The sequence below is a fragment of the Trichomycterus rosablanca genome, chromosome 17 (assembly GCF_030014385.1).
Source record: "Trichomycterus rosablanca isolate fTriRos1 chromosome 17, fTriRos1.hap1, whole genome shotgun sequence".
In the NCBI taxonomy this organism is placed as follows: domain Eukaryota; kingdom Metazoa; phylum Chordata; class Actinopteri; order Siluriformes; family Trichomycteridae; genus Trichomycterus; species Trichomycterus rosablanca.
In genome coordinates this window covers 21047501-21067723 of record NC_086004.1, presented here as the reverse complement: position 1 = coordinate 21067723, position 20223 = coordinate 21047501, and the positions used below count along the sequence as shown (strand labels likewise).

General features: G+C 40.1%; 1 protein-coding gene across 1 annotated transcript in view; it reads right to left on the bottom strand.

Annotated features, from left to right (window-relative positions):
- Positions 1-20223, bottom strand: part of LOC134331883 (polyamine-modulated factor 1-binding protein 1) — a 210232-nt gene that overhangs the window by 175636 nt on the left and 14373 nt on the right. Inside the window, exon 4 of the mRNA XM_063013419.1 lies at positions 2657-2690. The gene's annotated coding sequence lies outside the window, so the exon portion shown is untranslated. The remainder of the gene's footprint in view (positions 1-2656; positions 2691-20223) is intronic.

Below are 20223 nucleotides of genomic sequence, written 5' to 3'. Positions count from 1 at the left end.
CTCATTACACAGGGTTCAAGTTCACAAGATTATATCGAACGCAGTCATGGACAATTTTGCATCTCCAATTCACCTCACTTGCATGTTTTTGAACTGTGGGAGGAAACTGGAGCACTCGGAGGAAACCCACACGGACCCGGGCCGCTCCACCTGTGAAGCGAACCCAGGACCTTCTTGCTGTGAGGCGACAGTGCTACCCACTGAGCAACTAATAGTGTATATAATGTGTACTTTCCAGAAAAGTTAAAATATAGTGTATATAGTGTGTACCTTACAGTAAGGTAAAAATATAGTATACAGTGTGCACTTAACACTTTTATTGCATTGTTTAATAATTAAGCAATAGAACACGAGAGGGAGTGTGTTATCGCGAATAACATCACGGCTGTGATTCGGTCGCAGGCACGAGCCGAAGGCAAGTGCCGTAGATCATCACAGCCATGATGTTATTCGCGATAACACACGACCTCAAGTGTTCTATTGCTTTTATACAACAGTTTTTACAAAATAAAGAAAGAAAATAAATCAAAGAAGCCCTGAATTTCATAATAAATATGCTTTAATATTGACAATACCTTCCGCCAATAAGTAGTTCCACAACGAATATAAAGTTTAACACTACAAAGCAGACATCCCAAGTTGCAAAAACTCATTTCAGGGAGGTAAGAACAACAAGAAGTAAAAGGCAAGAACCTCCGAAGAGAAAAAAAATAAATAAAAAACATCTTGCACACACCAAAGGATATTGGTGAGAACAGAACTTTTAGGAGCTGCTAACTGGGCTATTAAGGTAACTGTTCGCGTTACAAACACATTAATGTTCCCTACATAGTGCACTAGATTGTGTATCGGATAACGCATTCATGTTCACTACATAGTGCACTAGACAATATATTAGACAATTGGTTATGTTCCCTACACAGTGCGCTAGATTGTATATCAGATAACGCATTTAAAACGCTATCGGAAAAAAACGCTGTGTCGCCTGCGTGCGCTTGTGTGCATGAAGCTTGTCGTTACTGGCAACGCGTCAGCGGAGTAATACAGTTGTGGTGTGAAAAGACCGTGCTGTTATCACGAATATCAGCACAGTTAGAACTAGAGATGGGACGATCGATCGGCTACGAATCGGTATCGGCCGATTTTTAATCAAAATATGCTATCGGCGATCGGCGATATTTCCTAAAAGTAGCCAATCCGATCGTGTGATATATAAAGATCATGTTAAGTTAACAGCTCAGTGGATTGATCCAGACTTTGAGCTACGAAGCACCAACCATCACATCACCATTCATCAACAATCGTACAGAAACCATCGTAAAAGCTCTTCATGACCTAAAATAACATCATTAACGTTGTGCATCATACATACGATGTAATTTTGCTGATTGTAATATTTACTTTAAAAAGATAATTCAACCCGGTCACATCTGAGTCGATTCTATCAGCACGTTATATAAACTCCTGGTTCACTTTGGTAAATCGTGAGCGGTTCTTACTTGTGATGTAGATGAGAACAGAAGACGTTACAGAGCCAATCAGAGGCAAAAGTTTATTCATTACCAAATTCGTTAGTTCAGGATCATCTGCTGAACTTTTAGAAAACTTTTAGCTCCTTAGACGGAACGAGTCTGACTCGGTTACAGATCTGTGGTAATAGCAGTTTAATTAAGCTTTTTAATGAAGCTTTTTAATGTAAGAGAGTCACACAGAATGTTCTGTAGTAGCTGGTGTTTATTTAAAACCATGACATTTAATTAATAACAGTAAACACGGAGAGATAACTGAGAAGAGAAACTTACGCTTCACATAAAAACGAATCAACTCATGAATCAATGAATCACTTATAGCGATACTGTGAACAAAGCGTATCTTCTAAAGGCACAAACACACACACGCTGCTCCGGTTTATTTTTACTGTGAGGCTCTTTTTAAGTTTATTTACCCCCAAACCCCCCCCCCCGATCGGAATCGGCTATCGGCCGATGTCCCTGAAAGGAGATCGGAGATCGGAATCGGTGCCAAAAACCCCGATCGGTCCATCTCTAGTTAGTACGTTTCTCAACCAATCAGATTGTAAGGTCGAAACTACCTACTACTACTATAATTTAAAATATACACTATGTATGACTGACGGAACCCTATTACATCCAACTACCAATAAAAATGCACTGCTTCATCCATGCATATATGTACTCATCCATTACACTCAAACCCCTTTTATACAGTTCATTTCTCTAGTGAGACTTTAAGAATGAGACTAAATGTATGCATTGCTTTTAATGAAAGAATCATGGTGGCATTAAAAACTGAGGCCAATTATTTCCAACAGACAGCAGTGTTGCACCTTAACATACAGCCAGCCAGTCTGGTAGAAAAAGTGCCTTTGCATTACAAGAGTGCCTCCTTTAGTTACCCCGCTCCGTATTATCGGGATGCCACAGCTAAGTGTCGCAATTAGGTCGGCCTTTTTCATGCAAATCTGTCAGACAGCACAACAATGAGCCATCTCAGCATTCGCGTGCCCGCTCTGGCATTTGCTTCTGCTGCCCACGTTTGCATAATTTATCATATCAGAACGAATGTGAGGCCGCCGAGTGCCGGAGCTTCGTCTGATTAGTGTAGCATTACATATGTTAAGCACAAAGAGTGATACCTTTTTCCTCATGCGCCACTGCTCCGCTCTGGGTCTGCCGAAGAGAAAACGAAGCTTATTAATATCTTACATGGGCAGAAGTGAACTGTGAATATGCAGAGTGAAGGATATGAACTTACTGATGAATGCAAAGTACTCTGCAAGGATGAAATTAACAAAGCAACACTGTATTTCAGTCCAGTGGCTGGTCAGTGTATGGATTAATATTGTGGATCAGAGACAGCAGAGCTGCTAGTAAAGGCAGGTGCTGTTTCAGTTCTATGACAGTTTAAACATTATATAAACAAACACACAATAAGTAATTTATGTTATTTGCAACTGTAACAGCCTCCACCCTTTTGGCAAGGTTTCGTACTAGATTTTGGAGTGTTAGTGGGAGTCTGTGCCTATTTATTGAAAGGAAATTTTGTGCAGTTAAGCACTGATTTTAATCGAGAAGGCCCAAATCACAGTCAACATTCCTATTCGTACCAAAGTTTTTCAGTAAGGTTGAGGTCCAAGTCTAAAGTCCAAGTCAAGAGTCATTATGGTAAATGTAGCAAACAAAAAAGCAACTTATAATATACAAGTTCTGATACAAACACAACAGATTAACTTTGTGTGCCAAATACAAATGTTTTATACAGTCACTCACTGTCTTAACCGCTTATCCAATCAGGGTTGCGGGGGGGAGGGGGGTGCTGGAGCCTATCCCAAGTTTCAATGGGCGCAAGGCACACAGTAACACCCTGGACGGGGCGCCAGTCCATCGCAGCACAGACACACATACACACATACACACACACATACCCATTCACCTATAGGGCAATTCAGTGTCTCCAATTAACCTGACTGCATGTTTTTGGACTGTGGGAAGAAACCGGAGCTCCGGAGGAAACCCACACAGACACGGGGAGAACATGCAAACTCCACACTGAAAGGACCTGGACCGCCCCGACTTCTTGCTGTGAGGCGACAGTGCTACCCACTTAGCCACCGTGCCGCCCATGTTTTATACACTAAGGCCTTATTTTCTTTTTTCTTCACAAAAGCGTAATGCTTTTTTGAAGAAAAAAGAAAATAAGGCCTTAGTGTGGCCTTAGGCCACTTTACAAAACACAAATATATGGCAAACAGAGATCGTAATGATCTCTGTTTGCCATATATTTGTGTTTTGTAAAGTGAAAGTGAATGATTGTTGGATATATTTTTATGAAGTTTGATGTGGTCGATTCAGTGTCTAATTTGTTTTCTACATTCTTTGTTTTTCACATTCTTTGCACCTTGTAAATAATTAAAAAGACACGTCCACATACTATTAACAGCAGTGTAGTCAACCCTTTTCTGTTCCGATGTCCGGTCTTGTAAAATGTAAAAAAAAAAAAAAGGAATTTCATATATTATTTTTCTTTTAATAAGAATATATATATATAAAGAACAAGAAAAATATCAAGTATTCATAAGCGTGTGATTTCCATTTTTCACCTTTCTCTCATTATTTTTTACAATACAAAAAAAATAAATAAGAGAAACAGAGGAAGCAGAAACAGTGCATGATAGGTCACTGTGTCTTCAGTGCTGAAATCTGAATTTTACTAAACGTGGAAATCAAAGGGTCAAACTAGACTGCTCGGGTGAAACCAGGCCTACACTGTAACAATGTATCATTTTCTTATTTGGTCCGGACCAAGGAAACCGAATTAGAGTGGTACCTTGAAGCTCAACATCAATTGGTTCTGGGAGTGGCGTTGAGTTGTAAAGGTGTTGAGTTTTAAGGTATTTTTTCCTATAAGGATGTGTGGAAAACCTGTTAATGCGTTCCATGGTCCCGTGGAACTGCATATACTTTAGGCTCATGTAAAATAATGGGGTTGTATTTGACACTTATAAACTGAAAATAACACAAATATAATATAAAAAACACTGAAATACAATTAAAAACAATTAAAAATCAATAAAAATACAGTAAAGCCTGCTCTTAATTGTTTCCTTATTCTTCTTAATCGTGGAGATGGAATACCGTATTCCATTCAGTCAAAAAAAAAGCTGATTCTTACAATTTCTCAGCACCCCGAGCTGTAACACAAGTTTAAAAGTGAAACAGGAGAAAAATCCAGCTAAACACAGATACATGTGGAGCTTTCAGATTGGATTTGACTGTTATTTTACACATATGCAGATTTGTCTCATTTTCACACTTTGATGATGTTTTACTGCACCGCTCAAGCCGAGCGCTGAACAAAGCAACTGATGACTGTTAATGTGAAATTAAATTTATTTATTTTTTTTTTTAAAGAAACTGAACACGTTGAGTTTAAGGTAAACGTTAAGTTTAAGGGTACACATTTCTCAATGAAGGGCACCGAGTTTCAAAAATTTTGAGTTCAGGGGACGTTGAGTTACAAGGTACCACTGTACAAGTATAACCACAACCTTATTGTGCCAGAATAAAACCAAATATAAACATGGTTTAATCTAATGCCATATCAATATTTCATTACACTACTAGTATACAGATATAATAGAATTCATTAAAAATTAATAGCATGGCAGCATGGCAAAACCCTGACAGTAATTTAAAGCGTAAGAATGAGCAGCATCATTTCCTGTCCTCTGAGCATGTCTGGTCGAAACGCCTCGGGCAACTTTAAGTGAAATCATTCACAGTGCATCTCCAAGCCTTTATTAAAGCAGACGGCTCTTGGAGTTGTGGTCGGAATCGGTCCGTGTGTGTGTGAATATGTGCTTGGACGCGTTATGGATAGATAAATGTCTGTGCGTCTAGCCAGCATGAGCGTGGGCTCACTGCGGCACAGTGCAGTTGTGTCTTTGATCATTTTTAGCGGTGTGGTTTGACGTGGGTGCGCTGCTTGTGCATCGCCCTGCGGGTGTCGTTTCGCTCCCCCGGCTCTGGGATTAGTATGCGGCAGGCAATCGAGAGCTGGGTCATTACGCTGCGCACGTCTGTAATATCAACACACCGGCGTCATTAGCTTTTCAAAAGGACGCTACGAGCTAGGAATGTGAGAGGTATGTGAGATATGGATCCAGAGAAAGACAGGGGCAGGGGATCTAGAACGGAAATGTATATTGAATGTAATGGATGCAATCACAGGCCCAGTGTGAAGGAAAATTCAATTTCAGTTGCAGTATATTGAGAAACAGAGTTGAGAGATTGGTAACTACACTGCTTAGGGTAAACATAAAGATGCACCAATGCCATCTTTTTATTTAATGCCAGTATATACACTGGTGTTAGCAGGTTGCCCATTAAGTGCACACTCTGCTGGTTGAAGGAACATAGTTATGACAGCAACAAGTGGTGACCTAGGCTCATGTTGTGTCAGTTATTGTCACACATGCAGGGTTTTTTCCCATTCAACAAAGGTTACATTCACACTGCAGCTAAAAGTAGTTCAAAACTATCTGGATACCCCTTCTAATTATTAAGTTTGAACATCCAGCTTAAAGCTTAGGTAAGGTCATTTCATAAACCATTATGATTGTGCGTCTGGGCCAAAAATAAGATCCATGAAGACGTTTGACACCTTTGGAGTGATTTATTACTAAATATATCAGTTCAGGCAGCTCAGGTGGCACCACGGTAAAACACGCTAGCACACCAGAGCTGAGATTTCAAATATATCATATCGAATTTCAGCTCTGCCATCTGTCTGGGCTGGGCGGCCACATGAACAACGATCGGCTGTTGTTCATAGGGTTGGTAAGTTGGACCAGGGTTCCTCATAACTGGTGCAATTGCGACCTCTGTTGGCTGATTGATGGCGCCTGCGCAGAGATGGGGAATAATGCTGATCAGGGTGTGGCTCTCCGTGCACAAGGCTGGTCGGCATATGAACTCGCCTCGTGCAGGTGAAAAGAGGCAGTCGGTACTGATCACGTGTCGCAGGGGGGGGGGTGTCAGTTGCAAAGCTCCTCAGTCAGAAGTGGAGGGTTGTATCGGTGGAGGTGAAGCGTAACGCAACCAGGGTAATTGGATACGACTAAATTAGGGGAGAAAATTGGGGGTAAAATTTAGAGATAAAGAGTTTAAGTTTAATGTCAAACACAATCATGGACAATTTAGTATCTCCAATTCACCTCACTTGCATGTCTTTGGACTGTGGGAGGAAATCAAACCCAGGATCGTCTTGCTGTGACAGCAACAGTGCTACCCACCAAGCCACCGTGAAACACTAAATGCAGAATAAAAATGCCCTGCACCAGGCACCAATCCACCACAGGGCTTCAGCCATCATGTCTCTGAGGATGCCTGATCATTCGACAGTAACAGACAGCAGGAACACCCGATTGCTACAGCATCATATTTTAAACCATAACTACTTGTAACGTTGTTTCGTAGCTTAATAGTCAGATTCGATGGAGGTCCTTTAGAACGTATACATATTTAAGTTATTGTTTATATATTATGGGTATGTGTACAACACTACATAATACACAAACATGATACATGAACATGAAAGAGAATAGTTGCAGAATCATTGACTGCAACTATTTGCATGAATTATTGCGACAACATTTGTTAGGCAAACCGATCTAATACTGGCTATCATATCCATGAGGATTTTATGTGAAGAGGAAAAAGTGGTTAGCACTGGCTTGTATTCATTTCAACGTGATTTGCTTACTGGCACATTTTCCAGCAGGAAGCATCGTCCCTGACCTGAGCTGCAGCTGGTATGTGAATCACCACAGTAAAAATTGGGTTGTCTGATTAAACCATGAAACAGAGGGAAAAATCAGCTTCTTTAATGCTTTACAAGGCCATCCAAAACAAAAACACTGAAAACACACACTATAAACGATTTCTCGTTCCAATTTGCAATGTAAGTCTACAAAGAACCATGAATTATGACCTCATAGATGTTTTTATTTGACTGAAAGGGCACAAATTCCTTCAGACAAACTCCAAAAATCTACCCAGAAGAACCGGAGCACAAAAAAGGCATTTTATTATAAGTTGATTTATTTATTAGGATTTTAACATCATGTTTTACACTCTTTTGGTTACATTCATGACAGGAACTGTAGTCACTCGTTACACAAGATTCATCAGTTCACAAGTTTAATGTCAAACACAGTCATGGACAATTTTGTATCCCATTCACCTCACTTGCACGTCTTTGGACTGGAGGAAACCGGAGTTTCCGGAGGAAACCCATGCGGACAAGGGGAGAACATGCAAACTCCACACAGAAAGGACCCGGATCTCTCCACCTTGGAATCGAACACAGGACCATCTTGCTGTGAGGCGACCGTGCTACCCACTGAGCCACCGTGCCGCCCTTTATTATAAATGATGGTAATGGTTCTGATATGGAATATCCAACAAGCTAATAGTCAAGTGTCCACATACTTTTGGTCATGTAGTGTGTACAAAAAGTGAGCAGAATCCCTGTTCAGACCATTTTTTTTGCCAGACTGTATATGCTCTGGCTCCATCTCTTATACCGGGTTAGTCAAAATGATTGTAGGAATTGTAGTCTATATTGTTAGAAGCACAACTTGCCCCCTCCATCCACCCCCCAGAGTCACAAGAGGACAAAATCAAATCTGAGCAGAGTGATTACTTGATGCCTCCCCCCAGCCTAGATACTGATACAGACTCACTTCACTTCAGAGGCTCGTGTTCATTTTAAGAAACTTGTAAAGAACTTTTTGTAGTTTTGCACTTTTCCTAATGTAAGGAGGTTCTGCTGCACAATATTTAAAGTATGATTTGCTTGTGAGCTATTCTTATAAAGGATACAGCTAATTAAGATTTCTATTTTGTTTTAATTATTGTTATATCATTATCGTTATAAAGTTTGAGTCTCTTGAAATGATAATTATAGGTGGTCTTTTAAATTAAAATGCAAAAAAAAAAATTTGAGTCTTTTTTCAAAATCGTAATCGACAATCGGTAATAATATTAAAATAATCGAGATTTTTTTTTTTTTTTGTAAAATCGCCCAGCCCTAGAGGAAACCCACGCAGACACAGGGAGAACATGCAAACTCCACACAGAAAAGGACCCGGACCGCCCCGTCTGGGGATCGAACCCAGGACCTTCTTGCTGTGAAGCGACAGTGCTACCCACTGTATTCAGTCGATATGAGCTAATATTTGATCATAGTATTGTATCCAAAATAATAGGACTGATCAGTTCCTAGACATTAGTATTGTGACTACTATAACAAACAGGTGCAAGTCTGTAAAATCTGTGTACCAAAAATGTCCTTTTCTTAAAGTATCCTTACTTCATAATTTAATGGTCTGCTCAACCATGTAAGTAAGCTTACTTTGAGTGTTAATACTTGGGTAAAAAGTTGGGGCTTGTTTGGGCTGAATCTACTCCTTGGTTGACGTGTTAAACTCAAAAAAATTGGCAGATGGTTTTAATAAAACAGACTTTCTAACCTATAAGTCAACTTAAAGCTATCAGATGAACTCAACTGTTTGGTATAGTGATAGCTATATCAGTTGGGCCAGTGATAGCTCAGTGGTTAAGGTACTGGACTAGTAAACAGAAGGTTGCCGGTTCAAGCCCCGCCACCACCAAGTTGCCACTGTTGGGTCCCTGAGCAAGACCCTTAACCCTCAATTGCTCGCTTGGATAAAAGCGTCTGCTAAATGCTGAAAATGTAAATGTATAGTACTAAGAAATGCAAAGAAATTATTTTTAAACATTATTTTCTTGGTGATACACATCCAACCACAGACAGACTATGGAATCGCTGACTCACACGGTTACCTTTTGCAACCCAAGTGTCTTTACACTAAAATCCTGTCAACTATCATAGCAATGACATTTCCCAGCAGCAGCATCCAATCAAAAAGTGCACAGCTCATTCCCCGAGACACGGCCCTGATGCATTCATTACTTCAATTAGCCTGCAGAGGGCAGAGAAAAAACATGCAGATGGTCCTGGCTGCTGAAGAAAGGAGGAGTGTGGAGTCAATTCACCCAGCTTTCATGCTTGCTTAAAAGCCTAAATTTGGCACAGATGTGCACTCAGCACTGAAAACAAAACCTGCACAGCAGCTGTGGGTGGTGGCACTGAAAACAGGGAGTCTGAGATCTTGGCCTGTACCAGAGTTTATCGAGCAGATTAATTGGTGGTCAGAGGTTAAGGAAACATAATCTGATAGAACTGGCTGACTTGAAGCCAGCTCGCTATACTCATTATCAAGCTCGTGTCTGGAATCTTCCACATTAGCGCAGAGCTTGTTTGCTTAGCCTGAGCACATCCATCTTCATTGATACTCACGGTAGATGTGCGCTACAACCTACGAAAACAACCGGGGTAATGAGACACTGGGAAAATATGAAAAATAAGCACTCTAACTGTACGTCACAAGATCACCTTAATGAATGGGATTCATTTACGCCATGCTAATACACAAAAAGTTAATCCACGTAACATTTGTATGCACTACATGGCCAAAAGTATGTGAACACCTGAACATAAGCTTGTTGGACATCCTATTTACTAGTGGTGGGCGGATCGATCCAAATATCGATATTATCAATACCAACGTTGGTATTGGTATCGGATCGATACTTTAGTTTTACTTTTTCTCCGCTACATTCAGCACGTTTTTCCCGTTTCGTCAGAAAGTAAAGACCATAGCTGCATCAGGAATCGCATACTTACAGAGTACGTACTAGATTGGAGGAAGTATGCACTACTCGGCCGGTAAAGAAGTACATACTTTCAGTACAGAAGTGTGCAGTATGCACACAACACCGCTACGTACTACATCCGCCATCTTACCAACGTCAAGTGATGACGTGGGGACGTGATGACGTAATGTCACCATAGTTACAGACTCATTACAAACCCCACTCAGCAAAATTTTGGATATTTATCGTCTTTTTGTTATTTATTCCTCTTTAAAAAAAAATATTTTATTTATCTTACTTACACTTGTGAACAGAGGACTCTCCTTTCTTATTCCGCTTCGAACGCCTACGCAGCTCCAGTTGCATTATGGGATACATTACTCAAACATGGCTGCCCAATAAGTAGGTCATCCGGGTACTTCTCGCGTACCTCTTTATTTATACTATGTATTCGGACATACTAACCGCTCTCAGGTACTCATTTCGCGTACTATTGAGTATGGAGGTATGCGATTCCAGACGCAGCTCATGTCTACAGACTCGGCTCCTCTCACATCTTACATGCACACCTCGCTCCTCCCCTCCTGCTCTGCTGTGTTTTGTTGTGGTGCCGTCACGTTGTGTGGTTTGTTGTGGTGCCGATGGTGCCGACATCGGTACATTGGTAGGTATCGGAAGATTGTACGATTTTGAATACTTTGCTTTGCAGATACAAAATAGGGTCAATTTTATGGAAATAATAGTGTAAACTATACGTACGTGAAGTACGGACGCACCTTACGCACTTTGCGCAAATGAATCGGAGCATGCGTAGGCTCTTATTCCCTGTGTTTGTGTTTTGGTGAATGAGAGCTCTTTTCTTTTGACTTTGTGCTTATACAGAATAGCATCGATTTTTTATTTTAAATAAATAAGGACACATATATTCGGTCACTATTAAAAATGTACCAATTTAAACACAACTATGTGGTATGTGTTAGCTGCTTTGTGGTGATATGCCACGTTGTGAGAAAGTAAAGCACCAGAAACAAGAAATCGGACCGCTTTAAACATCTGGATTTATTTACAACCTTACTGAGAGCAGCTACTTACAAAAAATGTATGTATTACAATAATACACATAAAGGTCATGAAAATTTATTCAGATTTAGCAATTTGATGATGCATTTACCTTAATTATTAAAAAGTATCGGTATTGGTATCGGTATCGGCGATACTGGCCCTGTATTTACTTACATTTTGCAGTATCACACACCACTACTATTTACATTGACATTTTTGGCATTCAGCAGATGCTTTTATCCAAAGCGACTTACAGTATACAGTCTAGGCAAATGAAAGTTAGAAGCCATGCTCAGGGGCCCTGAAAAACAGTGGTGACTTGGCAGTAGTGGGGTTTGAACCAGCAACCTCCTGATTACTAGTCCAGTACTTTAACCGCTACGCTACAACTGCCTATTTAAAAAACACAAAGGGCAAGACTTTCCACCAGATTTTGAAAAGTATCTGTGGGAACTGATGCCTACTTAGAAAAAAACATGCTCTGGAACCGACGTTAGACAAGAACCTGAAAATATTAAGCAACATTCCAATTCATCCCAAACGTGTTTAATGAGGTTAAGGTCATAGGTCATAGCCCCGAAGAAGAACAAGAATGCCTTTATACACCGATCAGCCATAACATTAAAACCACCTCCTTGTTTCTACACTCACTGTCCATTTTATCAGCTCCACTTACCATATAGAAGCACTTTGTAGTTCTACAATTACTGACTGTAGTCCATCTATTTCTCTGCATGCTTTGTTAACCTATGTTCATGCTTTTCTTTAATGGTCAGGACCCCCACAGGACCACTACAGAGCAGGTATTATTTAGGTGGTGGATCATTCTCAGCACTGCAGTGGCACTGACATGGTGGTGGTGTGTTAGTGTGTGTTGTGCTGGTATGAGTGGATCAGACACACCAGTGCTGATGGAGTTTTTAAACACCTCACTGTCACTGCTGGACTGAGAATAGTCCACCAACCAAAAATATATCCAGCCAACAGCGCCCCGTGGGCAGCGTCCTGTGACCACCGATGAAGGTCTAGAAGATGACCGACTCAAACAGCAGCAACAGATGTATGCAGAGAAACAGGACTACAGTCAGTAATTGTAGAACTACCAAGTGCTTCTATATAGTAAGTGGAGCTAAAAATGAACAGTGAGTGTAGAAAACAGGGAGGTGGTCATAATGTTACACCCGATCGGTATAAATATATATATAGACTATTGACGAGATACAGGGTTTGAATCTCAGCAGTCCTATCAGCTAGTCGGAAGACTACACAGACATGATTGACTACAGCTAAAGACCTAGCCTTTGGGAGGTGGACTTATCAGTGCGCTCTCAATGTTGGTCAAAAGCCCGTATAAAGTAAGTAAGGTTGTTTCAGGAGGGGTATCTGATGTAAAATGTGCCAAATTTGTTAGAACTGGGTCTGGCTGAAACACCTAAACACAGTTGTAGCCTAGCAGTTAAGGTACTGGACTAGTAAGCAGCTGGTTGCTGGTTCAAACCCCACCACTTCCAGGTTGCCACTGTTGAGCCCCTGAGCAAGGCCCTTAACACTGACTTGCTTAATCTGTATACTGTAAGTCGTTTTGGATAAAAGCCTCTGCTAAATGCAGAAAATGTAAACTCAAACATTAGGTGTCCAAAATTTATGGCGTACAGTGTGTCTTTGATCAGATGACTATTTTTCTTTGAATAAGGTATGATGTAGCTTTATAACATGCTGGAAAAGACATTCACATGCATACAAAGCTGATATAAAAACTTAGCGTTGAATAATACACACTCGTGCCTGGCAGGCCTATTAATTCTCAGTGAACCAGAGCAAAGGATCCCACCGGCCTGATAAAAGGCTTGCTTTCTGAACAAACGCACACATTTTCCAGACATGGGCCTCCAGTTCACTTTAATTGGCCTTTTCTTCAGCGCTGGACCTTAATTACTTTGTTCCAGGATTAAAGGCCTCAAACTGTTCAGACAAGGCCAGGGTCCTAACCTTTACCAGACTGCTCTCTTTTCTCTACACATACACTCAAATTTTTTATGCAGTGTGTATTAAAGGAAGAAATGCAGCCTCAGATCTGGCACGCGTACCACGCACCGGACCGCTAACCTTTCGTTTGAGGTTCTTAACTTAAAAGGTCACTGAAAGACCCACAGTTGATTCGGTCAGGAAAGATTTGAAAAATGTTTGATTTATGTGCATATTCCACCCGATGCCAACCCAACAATAATAATGCTGAAGTAAAAAGCAGTCTATTTCCAAGGCTCTGCTGTTTCCTGTTTAGAATACAGACCTTTAACTACTGTCTCAGGCTATATTGAAAAAAAAAAAAAAAGATTACATGGCACACAAGAGTCAATTTTTATAATACAATGGCTACTTACACAAGGAAACCTTGACAACAAGGTCTATCTGGATCATCATTTTAAACCTTGTTGCCTTGAAGGACATGGAAAAAAAGAGAGAACCTTAATGAGTAATGTAAGCTATTATGGAGGATGAATTCATTCAGGGGTCAACAAGCCCTGTTATAAAAATGCACAAACAAAAAGCTATTCAGTTTTTAATTTTTCAGCTGCAGGAGCTTAAAGAAACATCACTAATGGAAGCACATGACAACCACTACATCTTTTATTCTCATATATATATATATATATATATATATATATATATATATATATATATAGATAGATAGATAGATAGATAGATAGATAGATAGATAGATAGATAGATAGATAGATAGATAGATAGATAGATAGATAGATAGATAGATAGATAGATAGATAGATAGATAGATAGATACGTATATACAGTGGGGCCAAAAAGTATTTAGTCAGCCACTGATTGTGCAGGTTCTCCTACTTAGAAAGATGAGGGAGGTCTGTAATTTTCATCATAGGTACACTTCAACTATGAGAGACAAAATGAGAAAAAAAAATCCAGGAAATCACATTGTAGGATTTTTAAAGATTTTATTCGTAAATTATGGTGGAAAATAAGTATTTGGTCAATAACAAACAAGCAAGATTTCTGGCTCTCACAGACCTGTAACTTCTTCTTTAAGAAGCTCTTCTGTCCTCCACTCGTTACCTGTATTAATGGCACCTGTTTCACCTCGTTATCTGTATAAAAGACACCTGTCCACAGCCTCAAACAGTCAGACTCCAAACTCAACCATGGCCAAGACCAAAGAGCTGTCGAAGGACACCAGGAAGAAAATTGTAGACCTGCACCAGGCTGGGAAGATTTAATCTACAATAGGCAAGCAGGTTGGTGTGAATAAATCAACTGTGGGAGCAATTGTAAGAAAATGGAAGACATACAAGACCATTGATAATCTCCCTCGATCTGGGGCCCCACGCAAGATCTCATTCTGTGGGGTCAAAATGATCATGAGAACGGTGAGCAAAAATCCCAGAACTACACGGAGGGACCTGATGAATGACCTGCAGAGAGCTGGGACCAAAGTAACAAAGGCTACCATCAGTAACACACTACGCCGAGAGGGACTCAAATCCTGCAGTGCCAGGCGTGTCCCCTGCTTAAGCCAGTACATGTCCAGGCCCGTCTGATGTTCGCCAGAGAGCATATGGATGATCCAGAAGAGGATTGGGAGAATATCATGTGGTCAGATGAAACCAAAATGGAACTTTTTGGTAAAAACTCAACTCGTCGTGTTTGGAGGAAGAAGAATGCTGAGTTGCATCCCAAGAACACCATACCTACTGTGAAGCATGGGGGTGGAAACATCATGCTTTGGGGCTGTTTTTCTGCAAAGGGGACAGGACGACTGATCCGTGTTAAGGGAAGAATGAACGGGGCCATGTATCGTGAGATTTTAAGCCAAAACCTCCTTCCATCAGTGAGAGCATTGAAGATGGAACGTGGCTGGGTCTTCCAGCATGACAATGATCCCAAACTCACCGCTCGGGCAACAAAGGAGTGGCTCCGTAAAAAGCATTTCAAGGTCCTGGAGTGGCCTAGCCAGTCTTCAGACCTCAACCCCATAGAAAATTTGTGGAGGGAGTTGAAAGTCCGTGTTGCCCAGCGACAGCCCCAAAACATCACTACTCTAGAGGAGATCTGCATGGAGGAATGGGCCAAAATACCAGCTACAGTGTGTGCAAACCTGGTGAAGACTTACAGGAAACATTTGACCTCTGTCATTGCCAACAAAGGTTATGTTACAAAGTATTGAGTTGAACTTTTGTTATTGACCAAATACTTATTTTCCACCATAATTTACAAATAAATTCTTTAAAAATCCTACAATGTGATTTCCTGTATTTTTTTTTCTCATTTTGTCTCTCATAGTTGAAGTGTACCTATGATGAAAATTACAGACCTCTCTCATCTTTCTAAGTAGGAGAACCTGCACAATCAGTGGCTGACTAAATACTTTTTGGCCCCACTGTAGATATACTGTATATAATCTTAATCTTTAAGGTAAGGGCTGAATTGTAACGATCGAAAGCGTGCAGGACTACTAGTCGTCAACTAGTCGTTCAACAGCCGACTACTCAATTACTGAAATCAACCAGTGTAGACAACACAAGTAGAAAAGAAAATGCACCTGTGATAAAACTCCAATCCAGCCCCAATTTTCACCCCGGTAGTAACGCTGCTTAACCGCTTGCTTTTTTGCAACAACTGTGCCTCGACAAACCGTACAGTGTATAGTGTTTTAATCTATGTTGCTGTTTTTGTTTTTGTTTTTTTAAACCTCGCTCATTTGTCACTCATCATAATTAACTCGTGAGCTGTATCTAATCTGCACAGCGCTCCATAGCGCTTTTAGCGGCAAACAATATTATATGATTATATGATTTTATGACAGGTGTCATATTAACTGTGCACAAGGAATCAAAGCCAGTATATCGAATGTACCGTCATACCGCCCAGCTCTACAATATTCCATTAATTTTCCTTTTCCATCCACGTCCAGCAAGGTCAGCTACAACGCCAAGGGCGGTAAACGTAATGGTGTTACACGCAGCAGACACGAAAACAAAACATTTGCTGGAGATTGTCCATGCTTTTGCACAGTTGTGGTGAGTGATTTCCATATTGCACCTGTTACCTGCCAGGAGTGAGTTTAAGTACAAATGGACAGAGCAGCACATGATACTGAAATCGAATTATTTCGGACAAATTTTGAAGTTCTGTGTGGACTGATAATTATAAAAAAAAAAACTGTGCCGTCCCAGTGCAAACAAAAGCAATAAACTGGGATCATTTGTAATTGCAACAATTAATTGAAGAAGAAGCTCATTTTCTGAAAGAACTGCAGGGGTGCAAGGATTTTTGGCCATGACTGTATGCACACATTTGCCATGACTTTAATGAAGGCAACCATTAATAAACCAATAAAAAATGTTTTGGTGAAATAAAAACTGTTTTAATGAGTTTTATTAATGAATATTTTGTTGCCGAGTTATTAAAAGGCTGTGTGCTGCTTCCACACATCAGTAGAAAATGCTGCAGATTGTGTCACATAATTATAATTATTTACCTAATTAGACGGCGCATTCTACAAATCAACTTGTTAAAATTATGCACAGACTGGTCGATTTAAAAATATAGACTCTGTATGACAAATATAGGATAAATAACATTCTGTATTCTCATTAGGGATGTTAACGATTAATTGACTAACTGACAGACAATGTAGTCCTTGTTAGATCGATACTGTCGCTTAAATATGTCACTTCGATTCATTTCCAATATCTGATGGTGATTTCTTTTACAGAAACAAGTAGTCGTGAGAATGCAGAGTGAATAAGGTTATGTCTACGCTGTGTAGCCTGTCTTGGAACAGAAATACTTTTAAACATCAGTATTCTTTAAATTAGGATCAACAACACTATTATGCAATAAAAACAAACCAACGAACTATTATTTAGGTAATTTATTAAAACCACAAGCAGGGTCGGTATGGAGTCTAACTGCATGTTAAATTCTGCAAGTGTTTTTTTTTCCACATTATTTTTATCAACCCGTTTAACTTGGAGTTCCTCTGACAGGGCACCAATCCATTACAATGCATCAACCACCAATCATGTCAGTGTAGACACCAAGCCGACTGATAGCACGGCTGACGTTCAACCCAGATCACAGCTGTGGTGGACTGATGTAAAAGCCTTGAATTTCTTTTTCTACAGAAATGATGTAGATGATTTTGCATCATACCCCAGTATAAAGTTACAATACTTCTCATCACGACTACACTGGTTTTATCAAAAACCAGCGAATAACATCACGGCTGTGATGATCTGCGACCGAATCACAGCCGTGATGTTATTCGCGATAACACACTCCCTCTCGTGTTCTATTGCTTAATTAGAGAGACACATGCTGTCAATATAAAGTTATGATTTAATGATATGGAGTGTAAGCCTGCACAAAGTCCAATTTAACATCATTGGGACAAACTGGAAAGCAGATTGCAAAAAAAAACAAAAAAAAAACATCTTGTCTATCACCAGTTCCTGATTTTACATACGCTGTGTTGACTAAATTCATTAAAGCATCAGACACACTGCTCAATCTTGTTCAAAGCATTCATAGATGACTGGAAGAGTGGCTGCAAGAGGACAGGACTCCATAGTAATGCTTATGATGTTTGATTAAGTTGTCAAAGTTCAAGATCAGGTGTCACGCATACATTTGGATATATAGTGGCTATATAAGTCAATTTTACCCAGGCACAGATGGCTAAAAAGGGCTATGCAAAGGGCTTTTTTGGTACATGACCTCTAATCTGAATGTATTAATTGGTATCATTACAGAATTATTACAGAATTTAATTGATTTTTTTATTTTTATTTTATAAGACTAATAAAGTCATGGTCATGATTAATAAAGACAATGAGCAAGGATGTGCAGAATGAACTGCCACTGTTCAACAATGTAAAGTGTTTAAAAAATATTCATGTTTTCAGTATGTGTCCTTTATGGCAGAATTATGCAGCTCCCCCAGTATTGCTAGCAATGAGTGATAGACTAATCAATGTGTGGCCTAATCAGTCAGCTTAACTCTAATACCCTGGACAGGTTCACATCATTATCATGTCAAGCAGCACACATTTTGAGGTGACAAGAAAAAAAGGCTCAAAGATTAAAGTCAATCATGCTGAAGAGGTGTCCACGGGTTTTAAGGCGCTGGGCTGCATACAGGAGATGCTTTTTCTGATACACAGCCTGAACGAGTGCAGAAAACATCAATGCAATATAATTCAGGAGCCTGGGAGGACACTGGTCCTTGCTGAACATGAAGCTTTTAAATGTCCTGACCCCAAAACCACCTCCACCACCACTAATATAACCCACTAAACTAAATCGGTGGGCCTTAGATATGGTTTCCTGTGTCAGGAATAAAGAGAACGGGGGTGTGGGGGCTTATAAATCATCTAGAAACTTCTTCACACACACTGTTCATAGCTATCTGATGTTTAAGGTGTTTAAAAATCCCAACAAAATCCCTACAATGCTGATGCACCTAACGCACACATACCAGAACACACCCATGTTAGTGTCATTGCAGCGCTGAGAATGGTCCACCACCCAAATTAGATCTGGTCAGTGTAGGTCCTACAGGAAACCCTCTTTCCTAATAAATTGCCATAACAGACCTCTGACATCATTTTCTCTGCATGTATATTGGGATTCTAAAGAGACACATGCAGTATGAAGTTATGTTGTCAAGAAGATACTGGCAACATCTCCATTCTATAATTAACATGTTTTGAGCCGCTCTGAGTGTGTGTGCTTGGCTGGCCTGCCTGCAGTTTGGAACTATTGAGAATTTAAGGCGCAAGAAAACTGGATGACGTCAACCATGGATTGTTGGAGCAGCTGAAGCCTTGAATATGCAAAAATGGACAAAAATTCCACTTGCTGTAACAATTAGTGTCCTTATTTCCCAAAATGATTAAGGAGTGTAATTAATAAGTTTTATATATATATGTAGGTAGATAGATAGATAGATAGATAGATAGATAGATAGATAGATAGATAGATAGATAGATAGATAGATAGATAGATAGATAGATAGATAGATAGATAGATAGACAGATCAATAAACAGACAGATAGACAAACAGACAGACAGATAAATCGATAGACAGACAAATAGACACAGATAGGTAGACAAACAGACACATAGACAAACAGACAGAAAGATAGAGACAGACATATACAGATAGACAGATGGATAGAAAAACAGATAGATCAGGACAGACAGACAGACAGACACAGACAGATAGAGAAAAATAGACAGACAAACAGACAGACATAGACAGATAGAGACAAGTAGACAGACAGATTAATAGACAGGCAGACAGATAGTTGGGTAGACAGACAGACAGGCAGGCAGATAGAGAAAAACAGATAGACAGGCAGACAGATGGATCAATAGACAGGCAGATGGAGACAGACAGACAGACAGGCAGGCAGACAGAAAGAGACAGATAGACAGACAGATAGACAGGCAGACAGATGGATCAATAGACAGGCAGATAGAGACAGACAGACAGACAGGCAGGCAGACAGATAGAGACAGATAGATAGACAGACAGACAGCTGGATAGATAGACAGGAAGGCAGACAGACAAACAGACAGATAGATCAATAGACAGACAGACCGTGACAGACGGACAAATGGATAGACAGACAGATAGATCAATAGACAGAGACAGACAGACAGATAAATCAACAGACAGACAGACAGCTGGATAGACAGACAGACAGAGACAGATAGATCGATAGACAGACAGGCATGCAGACAGATGGATAGAGACAGACAGATAGACAGGCAGACATCCAGACAGATACAGACAGGCAGGCAGGCAGATTTTTGTTTATATTCACTGAAAATCTTTTCTTCACACCTTTGTTAGTTAAAT